At 44.2% G+C, this 13,817-nt stretch overlaps 1 protein-coding gene across 1 annotated transcript in view; it reads left to right on the top strand.

Moving 5' to 3' along the window:
- Positions 1-13,817, top strand: part of LOC307015980 (general transcription factor II-I repeat domain-containing protein 2A-like) — a 576,621-nt gene that overhangs the window by 137,612 nt on the left and 425,192 nt on the right. The gene's annotated exons all lie outside the window — the stretch shown is intronic.

Raw genomic sequence — 13,817 nt, 5'->3', positions numbered from 1 at the left:
GAGTTTACAAAAACAAATTCCCTAAATTTGGGTTTATAAATGGGGTCTTCTTCCTCAAAAATAGGTTAATAAATTACTTTAACCTGTGGATTAAGATACCACTTCCCTCAAAAAATGGGTTATTAAAAGAACTTTAAACAGTGGGTTAAGATACCACTTCCCTCAAAAAATGGGTTAGTAAATGAGGTGCTATGTGTAGCTTATAGCAACCTGATCAGAGGGGAGTAGGTTCCTCTGTCTTCGTGCTCCGGCCTGCTGACGGCGACTTCTGGGCCGTCTGTTGTAGGGATGTCCTCGTTGTCCTTCTCCTCCAGTCCGCTGATGCCAGCTTCCGAGTCGTCTGCTGTAGGGATGTCAGCGAGGTCCTTCCCCTCCAGTCCGCTGATGCCAGCTTCCAAGTTGTCTGCTGTAGGGATGTCCTCGTTGACGATAGCCAGGTCCGTCCGGATGTCGTCGAGGGTCCTTCCAGGTGATTTCCCCGCTGCACACTGGCTCCAGTGGTACCAGATGTCCCCCTTTCCTTCTAGGTGGACGGCATGGGATGTCCGCTGGGTCACTCTGTAGGGGCCGGTGAACCTGGGGTTGAGCCACTTGGGCCGGATGACCTTCAGCCAGACGAACTCCGCTGTGTTGGCCTCGTGTTTTTCGGGTCCCCCTTTGGCATCAGCAACCTGAGTGGAAAACCCTGACACCAATCCCTTAAGCTGCTGGAAATAAGGTTTCGGACTCAGGACCTCTACTTCCTTTCCTACACTCAAGGCTCCTGGGCAAGGAAACTGATGGCCATGTGTCAGCTCAAATGGGGAGAAGCCTGTCCCTTGGTTAATAGAGCTCCTAATTGACATGAGAGCCAGAGGCAAGGCCTCTAACCATTTCATGCCTGTCTCCTCACATGCTTTGCTGAGTTTCTGTTTGATGTTCTGGTTCATCCTTTCTACCTTTCCCTGAGATTGGGGGTGATAGACAGCTCCAAAACTGTGTCTTAGTCCTAAAGACTGTTCTACTTTGCGTAGGTCGTGGTTCTTGAAATGGCTGCCATTGTTTGACCTCACTTTCCTCGGAAACCCATGTAGTGGAATGTAATGCGTGACTAAGAACTTGATCACTGAGTCTGCATCTTCTCTCCTGCATGGCATAGCTTCTGGCCAACCTGTGTATGCATCGACTACAACTAGTAAGTATCTGAACCCTCTTACTTGTCAATCATGTCAGTGTAGTCAATTATGATTTCTTGTCCTGCCATCTTAAGTAAAGGAAACTTTCCCTGGTGTGGTTTTACAGTGGCTCTGATGTTATGGGTTAAGCAAATTACACATTCCTCTAGGTAATTAGCTATCATGTCAGGTAGGTAAGGGTGCCACCAGTGAGTCAGGTGTCTGCTCATTTGAGTTTTGCCGCAATGTGTTGGGCCGTGTGCTTCTTTAAGCATTGATCTTACCCATCCTGGGGGTATCACTGGTCTCCCATCTGGGGATTACCATATCCCGTCTTTTTTGGTAGCTCCTCTGTCTAACCATACTGTCTTATCTTGAGGAGACCCTGCTGCTTGAGCTTCTTTAAGAGTATCATCTGTTACTGCGGGCAGTAAGTCAGCAGATTTTGAGACCAGCATTTGAAACTGGGGCATATACCCTGCTTTGGCTTTGGCTGCCTTGTCTGCTGCATTGTTACCCCAAGCCAAATAGTTGTCTGCGTGCTGTGACCTTTACATTTAAGTAAAGCTAGTTTGTTGGGTAACATTACTGCTTCTGCAAGCCTTTTGATCTCTTTTTCGTGTTTGATGGGAGTATTGGTGGATGTTACAAATCCTGCTCGCATCCATTGGCGCATTTCCACATGTATGACACCATGAACATATGCTGAGTCAGTATAGATGTTTACATATTTTCCCTTTGATAGCTCTAATGCTGCAATGACTCCCATTACTTCTGCCAACTGTGCTGAGACTTTCCCTGTTACTTCTCCTGTTGATCTTTCCTCAAACTCTCCCTCAGCTGTTTGACTCAAGACTGCGTAGGCCGCTTGGAGCCCTTTGGTGGGGTGTCTAAAACAACATCCATCTGTGAACAGGTTTTCTGCATGTGGCATCGGCTCGTCTCTGAGATCTATTCTTAGCTTCACATCCTGGATGATTCTTTCCTCACACCTATGGGGTTCACCGCTGCCAATGGTGTCTGCGCTGTTAACTACATGTGTGTAGTTGATGTGTGCTTGTGTCAGAGTTTTCTCTAACCTGGTCTGTCTTGTGGAAGTCATTGTGAATGCACTTGAGTTCACAAAAGAGACAATGCTATGTGTTGTCAGTACTGTCAAAGGGTGTCTCATCACAATGTGTGACATTTTTTTTAAAGATACGTGCTGTACCTGCTGCATGTCTTGTGCATGGAGGTTCCCTGTTCTCCACTCTGTCCAGTGTGACACTAATGTACATCAGTATTGACCTACATCCCCCCTTTTTCTGAAATAGAAAACCATTTACTGTGTTTTCATTTTCAGAAACATCAAGGAAAAATGGCAATGCATAGGATGCAGAGGCGAGAGAGGTGACCTGAGACATGGATTGTTTGAGAGAAATGAACGCAGCTTCTGCAGCTTGTGTCCAGGCCAGTGTGGCAGTGAGATTGAGCATTCCTTTCTCATTGATCAGTGTCCTCAGTACAGCTGTTCTTGGGTTATACTCTGGGATATAGTGTCTGCTGTAGCATGTGAGACCCAGAAAAGATAACATGTCTTTGACTGTCCTGGATTTTGGGTGATGCAATATAACCTCCTGATGTGTTGCTGACATGCCCGTACCTGCTGGAGAGATAACTCTGCCCAAAAATGTCACCTCTTTACGGGTGCATTGTAGCTTTTTCTTGGAGACCTTGAACCCTGTTGCATGGAGGCGAACCAGTAGGTTCCTGGTGGCCTCTAAACAAGAGGCTGCGGAGGGTGCTGCAATGAGAAGGTCATCTACATACTGGATCAACACCACCCCCTCTGGTAATGAAACGCCATCTAGCTGTTCCCCGAGTATTTTGTTAAATATTCCTGGAGACAGACTGAAGCCTTGGGGCAGTCTCGTGTACTGTAGTTTTTCCCCTCCCATTGTAAATGAAAAAATAGGCCTCATTTTCTCCGCCAGAGGTATGCAGAAGAAAGCGTTGGCCAGGCCAATACAGGTGAACCATGTATGTTCAGGTGTGATATTACAAATAGCCGTGTATGGGTTAGGAACTGGTACCAGAGCTGTAGTTGTAATAGCATTAATGGTCCTTAAATCATGAGCCATTCTGTACTCCCCGCTAGGTTTTGATACCGGGAGTATTGGAGTGTTCCACTCGCTTTGTGAGGGTTCCAACACCCCCGCTCTCTTCAGTCCTTCAACTGCCTTGCTGATACCCCCTTTGGCCTGTGGTTTAACAAGGTACTGTGATAGATTTATAGGCATAGTGCTGCTCACCTCAAATGTTATTGGTGCAGCCTTTGAGCAGAAACCTACGTCATGAGAGTCAGATGCCCACAGGTCAGGTGGGAGGTCACGCAACATGTCATCAGTGAATGAATGGTCAGTTTTTTCTCTACAGTGATGTCTCTCCACTTCGTGTCTCTCCATGAAGATGCATTCTTGTGTGCAGATTTTTAGAGCATAAGCTTTGTGTGAGGGAGAGTATGTGAGTGCTGCTATTTGTGTTGGTTCCCAATCCTTGACTTCTAGCAGTGTCTTCACCATAGGACCAAGTTCCTTAGCTTCATAGCCCTTCCTGATAGCTAATGAAATGTATGGTGTGGCTTCAGCTGACATACGGTACCAATAGAGTTGTTCATCAGTGAGTTCAACAGATGCAGCCACCCCCGCTTGTCCCACAAATAAATTGGTTGTGGTTACGTCCCAAACGGACATAGCCACCTCTGCGTCATACGCATATGCATAACTTTGGTCGTCCATTCTATCATAATTCAGCGTCAGATGGGGAGGATCTGGAGGGGAACCATATGGCCTGAGGAGGTTAATCCACGGCTTCCATTGTTGAAAAATGAAAAATAGTCCTGGTGTCTTGTCTTGGGGCCGGTCGAGCAACCCCCAGTATATAGTAGGGGTGCACCGAATGGGAAATTCTTGGCCGAAACCGATACCGAAAATAGGAAACATTTGGCCGAAAACCGAATGCTGAAAGGCCGAAAATGATTAATAGAAATATATATAATGTATACATTTTTTACCAATGTTGTTCAGCTTCCTGATTATGGAAAAAGACATGATTATGGCAAAACTTAACTTAAATAATAATCACTAGTATGGGTCCATAAAACATTTATTCAGCACTTTTGAATGCATACAGTACATTAATTCCAAGTCAAGTCCATTTTCTTTTCTCTGTAGGATAACTAGAACAAAGTGCATTCAGAACAAAGCCAAGGTGCTTTAAAACTGCATAAACATCTAGGCCAGTAGGCCTACAACAAAATAGTGTAAATAAAGACTGTAACAGCCAGGCCTTCAACAACAACAAATGCACCTATAAGTGCATGCATACAAATGTGCAAACTGGATAAATCCACATGAATGTAACTATTTACAAATGAAATTACAATTGAATTTCAAGAATCTGTAAATAAGGCTGTCTGTCCTCATAAGCAAAGTAGTACATATTGTATAAAGATACATAAAGTGAAAACTGGATACAAAATCCACAATCAATTAAAAATTAAATTACAATTTCAAGAATCTGCAAATAAGGTGATCTGTCCTCATGAGCAATGTAAACAACATTGTATCATTTAGATACCGAAAGTACAATATATTGAACACTGTGCTGCTGTCATTTCCCCCTAATGATAACCTGAGATGGTGAATTATAACTCACAATGAAAATTGTTCAGGAAAGTGGGTATAGAGTAGACATGTAGATCTAGATAAGCTTATGATAAACCAGCCTTGTCTACTTATTAAGGAAAAGTGGGAGGTTATTTTTAATGAACAGTAGCTTCTCTGCTTTATCAGCCATAAGTCTGTTCCTCTTCTCATCAAGCACATGAGAGACAGCGCTGAACAGTCTCTCGCTGTCAGTGCTTGTGATTTGATCTTACTCCGCATATTTGTCCGGGTGTTTTGATTTCAAGTGGTGGAGTAATCCCGAAGTGGTGAAAGTCTTTGCAGTTACACCCCCTCGAGAAATGTCAGCTGAACACGTTTTACAAATCGCAATCCACGCCTCTTTCTCTGATATTTTTAAATATCTCCAAGCGGCAGACATGTTGGCTGTGAGCCAGCCGCGAGCATGGTCGCGCGCCGTGCTTGTCGCCGCGTTTTGATTACGTCATCACAACAACACGTTAGCTTACCAACGTAACCCTGTTCTCTGACATTCGGTGATATTTTTTCGGTGCTAAAACCCTTTCTGCCGAAAGAGCCTTTTTAACCATTTTCGGCTGATAATTTTCGGCGGCCGAATATTCGGTGCATCCCTAGTATATAGTGGCATACTGAGTTGCTTCCGCTGCAGTGGATTGGGCCAAAATCATTTGAGAACCTGACTTTATGGTTGATAGTGAACAATTGAGGCGAGTGCCATCTGGGAACGATATTATTAGTCCGTCGGGGGAACAGAGGATGGAGGCATTAGCTTTGATAAGAACATCCCGCCCCATGAGGTTAGCCGGACTTTGGGGTGCCAGAATGTACTGATGGAAAAATAGCTGGCCCGCTATTCTGGTGGTCAATGGTGTAGTGAGCGGCACCTGCTCTATTTCTCCCGAAAACCCTATGATTGAGACTGTATTACTTGACATGGATGTGTTGAAAACGGGGGAGTTGATAGTTGAATATCTAGCTCCTGAATCAACAAGGAATGTTTAACTTTGAGTCTTTTACAGTCATGTCCATGTAAGGATCCGCCAGGCCCGTACATTCAGGGTTCCCTGGGCGACCTCATTGTGGTGGGTAACAGTCTTGTTCGTACTGGACAAACTGGCCATAGGGGGCAGCCATCGCATTTGGTGCAACGTGACACTGGTCTTGGTGTTGGGCCTGTGGGGCTGCCTGATGGGGTTTCCGGAAATAATGCATGTCTGCTCTGTACCCTTGTATATGCCCTCTCTGTCCCCCTTGTCCCCGCCCTCCCTGTGGTGGGGTTCCCTGTGGGCACTGCTTGTACCAGTGGTCGGCCTGTCCACAGATGAAGCACACCTTCTGCTGATATTGGTACACTCCTGGAGCTGTTTGAAACCCAGCTCTGCCTCTGAACCCGCCCCTCTGTTGCTGAAAACCATTATTGTAGCCATATTGGGGCTGGTTATAGAATGGACCTTGGTTGGGAAAACCCCCTTTTGGGTTTTGCGGCCCCGGTGCCTGCTCTGCTGTGGGGTTTTCTGAGGTGTGTTGGGATCTCAAACTCATACGGGGAAGTGCAAGAACCTGTGTAGCAGTCAGTTCAGTGATTGTTCCTGTCATATTTATGTGCTTAACCTTGCTCTTGCACACCCTGTCGTCGACCTCTATCTGTTCTGCTCCAGAGGAACACTCACCACTGTCATTCCTTGATGCCCCTCCCTTGCTGGTGGAGAAATGGCCTGTTTGTGCCTGCCGTTCTTGGAACGGCACGTCACTCAAACTGCCCTCATTCTTGGGAGAACTGTCACCATACCATTCCCCACCTGTTTGTTGTTGGCTACCGCCCTCTTGCTCTCTATTCATTCTGGTCTGACTTTCTCGTTCTATTTCTTCCTTCTCCCGTCTCAGTAATTATTCCGCTTCCTGGTGATAGTCCCTCTTACTATCCTGACTGTCCTTACTACCATCATCTCTTCCTTTCTCATCAGTTGCTCTCTCCTCCAGTTGCTTTCTGTAATCGTCGGCCCTTGCTTTCTCCTGTCTCTCCCTCTCGTCACATTGTTCTACAATGGCGATCAATTGTTCCGGTGTGGGGCTGCTCTCGCCCTTTTTAATGGAGGTCTTCCTTAAAGGAGTTAGCGAAACATTTCCCACCATTTTAAAGTTACCCCCCCTTACACTTGCTTTTTCTTGGTCTGAGCCAGAGCCCACTGGTGTCAGTGGCATCTGTAGATTATACCTGGGGGGTGCGTTTAGGACAGGGAAAGAGTAAGGAGGCGGTTGTGTAGATACACTGGATAAATCCGGATAAATCAGGGGGGAATGAATTGAGACATACTGATCCTCTACAGTTCCTGTCTGAGACCTCTCTCCTGAACTAGCCTTTCGTGCAGTGCACACTTCATTTACAGCACTGCTGAGAGTTTGTCTCCCCCTGTCTGAGGCAGAGGTGTCCTCTTGAGTCATATCCCTATAAAATCTGATATGTTTTGCAACATATTGATGTATGTCGTCATCTGTGGGTGGTGGTGTCAGCACGCACGTTTCCTTAATGTCCTGGGGGAACAGGAAAGTGCCAACGTCACTGGAGCGTTGAAACTCCCCCTCCCTGTGCTTGGGCTGCTACCATGACTGGGGGATTTTTGACTGGGGGGAGAACAACAATTATTCCCTTCATGACAAGTGCTGCGTTGTGGCAAATCCTCCTCAATTTATCTACCGCCTCTTTCTCTTCCTTTAGTTTCTGACGGCCAAATAATCCGGGCTTCTGCTCGTTTAGGTTTCCCAGTTTCTTTACAAGCTGTTGCTCATAAAGATTCAGAGCTGAGCCTAAATTTCCTAGAGTCTCATCTCCTCCCACTCTATCTTCTTTTATCATTTTATCATGGAGGAACTTAAGGTCGCCACAAGCCTTCTTCTTGTCTCCCTGTTTTGTTCCACTTAGAATCAATCCCTCAATCTGTCCCCATTGTTCTTGGAAACTTCCGGGAATTGGGACGTCTAAATCATTATTTTGGAACTGCCCTTCCATATTGACTTCGCGTGTATTTATCTGACTAGGTTAATGTGTGTTCACTAGTAATTAGTAATATACTGGACAATGCTTGTCGTCACTCCTAATGTAGTTATTGTATTTATTTAACTGCCCTGCCTTTGTCTAGACGTGTAAATAGTTTGAGTATGTATTTCAACTCCACCTTGAGTGATAGAATTAATAACAGAAAAGTACTAATAAAGCACTTATATAGTAACAGCGGACTGGCTTATTGAAAGCCAGTTGAGTAGCACTTGAAATGTTTTGGCACTATAAAACCTGATTATAGTTTAATGATCCTGTCTTCTTTGATTGTATGTTCCTGGTGAAACGCAGTTATTGTGAGTTGTTTTGGATCAAAGCGCCATCCAAATGTAATGCAATATTGCAAGAAATACTACAAAATACGTCCAGCAGATGGAGCCAACAAACCATACTATTAAGCAATACTAGAACCGCTAGTCTGTCTTTTCTGTGCCACACCCTGTTGGCCACCAGATGGCGGCACCCGACCAGGAATGAGCTCCACCTCACTGAGGGGAGAAATGATTTTGAAAGCAGCAGGCTAAAACTTTGCTTCTTTATCTGACGTTCTCTCTCTGTTTCTAGTAAATATTCCCAGAAAAAATTCCCCGTACAGTCTATTCAGCTTTTATTGTCCAATGTTTATTCCAACAAGTTTAGCAAGCCTCTCAGTGCGCTTCAACACCGTCTTTCAACGATGTGACGCTGACATGGAGTCGTAACCCAGGCTTACAGAACTCTTTATCGTGACGTTTGGCTTTATAGATTCAACCCAAACACAACAAAGGATAAAATGAGGCCCGGTCACTTCAGAATGACTTTCTGAAGTTTGCGTTACTCTCCTTTGGATCACTTATAACATAAATAACTCACCTCCAGCTCATTCGAGCTTTGGATTTGTTATTCTGAGTCAGTTCTATATGGAGAATCAATACTACCATTGAACTACTCCAGACAGTATAGCTGTGGGGACTCTGTACCTCCACTTTTTAAGCCAGGGACTCCAATACCCTTCCGGCTGCAGGAACTCAATATCCTACTTTACAACTAAAACACGTATTTGTATTGTTATCCTAAAAACACTGTGTACACTCTTCCGACAACTTCTAAAATGTTGAATAGGGTCAAATCACAGATTTGGAGTTTAACTGGTATCTGCTTACCTTGCATTTTACAGAGCTGTTTTTAGTTGTCAGAAAAGGCCGAGGTGCTATCCCTGGACTTCTTTGTCCGCTTGCTGCTGGTGGTCTCTTCCCTGAAACACCCCACTCAGACACGTCGGGTCACCATTTGTTGGAGATTGGAGGATGTTTAAAACCAACCTCGTCTCCGCGTGTCGTTTGGTAAGCTGGGTACATTCGTAAAAAGGAAGGGATTAAGAAACACCAGAATGCAAGTTAAACAATAATCTTGTTTTAATGGTAAAAAGTAACAATACAAATACAAAGGAAATACTTCCTGCTCTTCCTCCAATCCTACGGATCTGGTCAGTTTGAAGAAAAGAAGAGACCGGTCTAAAGAAAACATAGGCTTATATCCAAAAACCCCAGGAGGAGCTATGCGGCTGCCCCCCCCCGAGGGGTCCTCCACTTAGAAAAGACAGCCAATCAGCGCGAGCCAGAGGCGACCCTTACATTTGAGATAACAAACCCTTCCTTGCAAGTTTCACATACTTTTGGCATTTTATAAAGATAGGTTTAAGATATCGTTTTTTATAGTTGGATTATACAAATAACACATGTGAGTTACCTTAACCTCAAACAATAATAACAAGAGGAAAACATTAGCTCTGATCTCAAGCAGTAAAAAAGTACCGAACACTCATTTAGCCTGCAGCTTTTCCAGACACTTGAGCTATTGTTCTTTAAGAATATTCCCTGCAGAATCTTTATTTCAAATAAAAGGTTTCACATTGCATATTTCCAGCTTCCTTTAATCATACTGTTATTATTAATACAAAGTAATTAACCACACACATATATTTAAAACAAGTAGATTTCCCTGATAATTGACATGCTGAAAATCTGAAAAAAAAAGAAGAATGTCCCCTCCCCCAGCTCTCTCGTCCCTGTCATAAAAGCTGCTTCCATTTCATATAGAGTAATAAAACATGTTTAAGCTAATTCCTCCACAATGTTTGTAGCCATTTAGTACCCACACATGAAAGAATAAAAACAGGGAAATCAAATAAAACACCAATACAGGAATAGTTGATAAATGATTATACAGGACATATGATCAAAGTAAGGAATACACACACATATATTCTCTATGAAGCGACTCTTGTTATAGGTCCAAATGTCCTGTCCCCTAATAGTCATGAGTTTTGGTTGATTAACAGAAGTTTAATTGTTCTGGTAGCTTAAGGCCCTATTTGAACTTCCTTTCACCTCGAAGTCCGTTTTACTGGAATGAATACAGACATTAATGAGAACAAAAGACTATGGCCTCGGTAACTGTTTGACTAAATTCTCAAGGCCTCTTTTGGGGTCTGTAGGAGATAAATCATTAATTCTACAAGGCTTCAACTGTCTTATATCTGAGGCACATCTCCCTTTGGGCTAATCAATACGCGTTTTAGCAATTAACAGAGGAAGCTAGAGACTCAGGGTCCCTCCCGATGTCTGGGAACTGCAAAGCAGTTCTCAAAGGTCTTTTGTATTATAACTGCTCACAAATAGCCAAAAATAAAAAACCTTTTGATTACACATAAAAAGTGGAAGAAAAAGACTATTGCTTTAATTTATTATTACTAAGTAATGGGACATTGTTTCAGGAATATATGAAAAGCCTCTCTATTATTTAAAGAGTAAAAATGTACTTTCAAATTTAACACACACGAATATATAAGGTGACATTAAAATAAATATATCACATTCCTCAGACTGCATATAAGTTAAGATATAGTCCACCCAACCTTCTTCATCAGTAGACTCTAAGTCGTGTGTACCTGAACTGTCTTCTGCAATGTCTCGGGCAAGTTGGTAGACCTCGATGCCTAAGAGATTAAACAGTTTTTTTTTATCCTCCAAGCGAGCTCTTTGCGTGCTATGGACATGACGTACGATGGTTCGACGCAGGAGCAGTGCGGTTCCCTTGGCAGAATGAAGACCCTCCTGGCTCTGTTCTCCCCTCGTGGACACCCACCAGCTGTCGTCACAGATGCAGTCACGTCACCTTAGCCTCGTGGTTCTGATATCTCTGGATCTGCTCCCCTTGATTTGTGAAGACAGATCCCGGAACGAGCCCCCAAAATTTGTTACGGGTCCCAAAAGCTTGGGTACCACAGCAACAATAAATGATATATGTAGAAAACAGAAAAGTGCAGCAGGAATAATTATACACAGGATCCGGTTGATCGTCTGGATTGCTTCTTATTCAAAATTCAAAGTACACAGTTACATTCAAATAGCTGTACTTTACAAACATCACATTTCTCCATTTAAGTTATCCGTCTGTCACAGTCAATTACTGTATCTAAAAGAGAAATTCAACAGTCAATATAAACACATAACGCTATCAAATAATACTTTCTATCAATATATCTATCTTTACCAAATATAAGATATTATGGAGATCACATAAATACACTGTCAATGTTAATAAACAAAAAACAAGGCAATGTGCCTGCCAGACTTCACTCAGGTGAAAAAAAAGATTACCCGTGCGTAGCAGCTAACCTGCCTGCGAGCCTTCGCTCAGGTCACATTTACCCAGGCGCGGCTGAAGCCCGCGAAAATGGCATCTATTGTTGCCGACAGTTTAGTATTTTTAAAATACCGTTACTATGTCAAACATGCTCAAAACTTTCTGACACACTCTCCTAAACATCTCCAACATCATATCTAATTCACACAAGTTAACATCGATCATTTTTATCATGTACTGACCTGTAGAAAACAGAAAAGTGCAGCAGCAATAATTATACACAGGATCCGGTTGATCGTCTGGATTGCTTCTGAGGAGGGGGCGGAAGTGTCCCCCCTAAGATAACCCAGATGTCACCGCTCACCTGCCAAAGGTTCCACCTTGGCGCTACTTACTCGTACTGCTTCTCAAACAGTACAGATAAACAGGGGTGCACATAAGTGGTACGCAGGTACGCATGCGCAACAACAATCTGAAATGCGTACCGTCACTTGTGTCACAAAGCGCATTTGCGTACCGATGTATATGTGAAGCTTTTCCAGAAGGCGGTTAGATCATCGGACGACGGAGTTGGTCTCCGTGTGCACAGACAGGGCTGCTGTTAACGTCGGCCTGTACAGCAGCACTGCGCTAAAACAGCTGATCACAACGTTCACACGCTCTGTGATCACGAAGCTCTGCACTCTACTACTACCCCCCCCCCCGTTGACATTCGCGATACAGAGGGCTTCATCATACTCCACTAGCACCCCCACCCGCTGACATTCGCGATACAGAGGGCTTCATGGGAACTTTGAGGGGAGCCGGAAGTTGGAGTACCAAACACTGACTCCAGGTACTCATCTGAGTACCTCACTGAGAAAGTTGTGTGCACCCCTGCAGATAAACCATAAAATGATATGAATGTCACCAAAATAAATACAGATAATGTTGGGCTTTTCAAAACAATAAATTCACTGTTTAGCAAAAATAAATAAAAGTAAATACACAAATAATTGTACAATTTTTGGGGTGTACCACATATGTGTATTCACTCTGTCCTAAACGGCTTGTTGGAGCTCCCGCCCCCACCTCCCTATGAGCCCACTGTGCTCTGATTGGTCAGCTTTCCCACTCTGTTCTGATGAGTCCACCACCGTTACAGCGGAACATCAGTGATTGTGTGTGACAATGGCGTTTGTTAGCAACCAGAAAATGACACCAGTAAAGACAAAGAGATGAGAATGCTGCGTGGGGTCTGGGTGCCGTGTTGGCGGGACGTTGCGGGGCTCGCTGCTCCGCCCTTTGAGGCTCGAGGAGCGGACAGTGTGAGCTGTATTACTGGTGTTGTTTCCTGGTCGCTGCGTGGGGTCTGCGAGACACCGCGAGGCTCAGCCTGAGCACACACTCACAGCCAGGCTGTTCGCCACACACTCACAGCCTGAGAAAAGATAAGGCTGAGTGAGTGTGTGTGCTGGCGAAACTCTGCAGAGTAGCGCGGCTGAGTGAGTGTGTGCCGGCACAGAGGGGTAGGAGGGGCCGTGTAGGCCAAAATTCAAACTCACCTCGCACACACACTAACATCTGGCCTTGCACACACACTACTGAAATACTCACACACACACTACTGAAAATTAACCTAACACACACGCAACTGAAAATTAACCTCACACACACACAACTGAAAATTAAGACTCACACACTATTGAAATCCTCTCACATTCACTACTGAACACCTCACACTACTGAAAACATCTGGCCTCACACAAACACTACTGAAATACTCTCAATTCACTACTGAACACCACACACACACGAAAATTAAGCCTCACACACTACTGAAATACTTTCACATTCACTACAGAACACCTCTGAAAATTACTGAAAATTAACCTCACACACACGCAACTGAAAACATTTTACTGAAAGGTTATTAGTAGGGAATGTGCATGTGTTTCACTGTTTCACCTATGAGTGCGAGAGGGGGATTCTTGCTGTAACGGAAGTCATTGTCATGAAACGGAACTAACAAAGAACAATGCTGTAGTGATACAATATGTGGCGATAATGCTTGTCTGGTTGCAAGTTAAAGAAGATGAAGAAGAAGAAGAACGAAACAGAAGGTTCAATTCAGCATGGATTTATAGAGAAATGGCACCGTAGCCATAGGCTGGACCCCGGGCCGAGCTGTCTACAAACTGAGACGGTCTGGTCTATGGAGGTGTTCTTGTTTACATCACCTGGCGCAGCTCATGAGGTGGCCTAGCAAGTAACCCGCTAGCAACATGCACACCCGCTAACAACATGCACTGCTGC

This window comes from Notothenia rossii (genome assembly GCF_949606895.1).
Source record: "Notothenia rossii genome assembly, chromosome: 8".
Lineage (NCBI taxonomy): Eukaryota > Metazoa > Chordata > Actinopteri > Perciformes > Nototheniidae > Notothenia > Notothenia rossii.
Note: the sequence above shows the minus strand (reverse complement) of the source record. Positions and strands in the feature narration are given on the sequence as shown.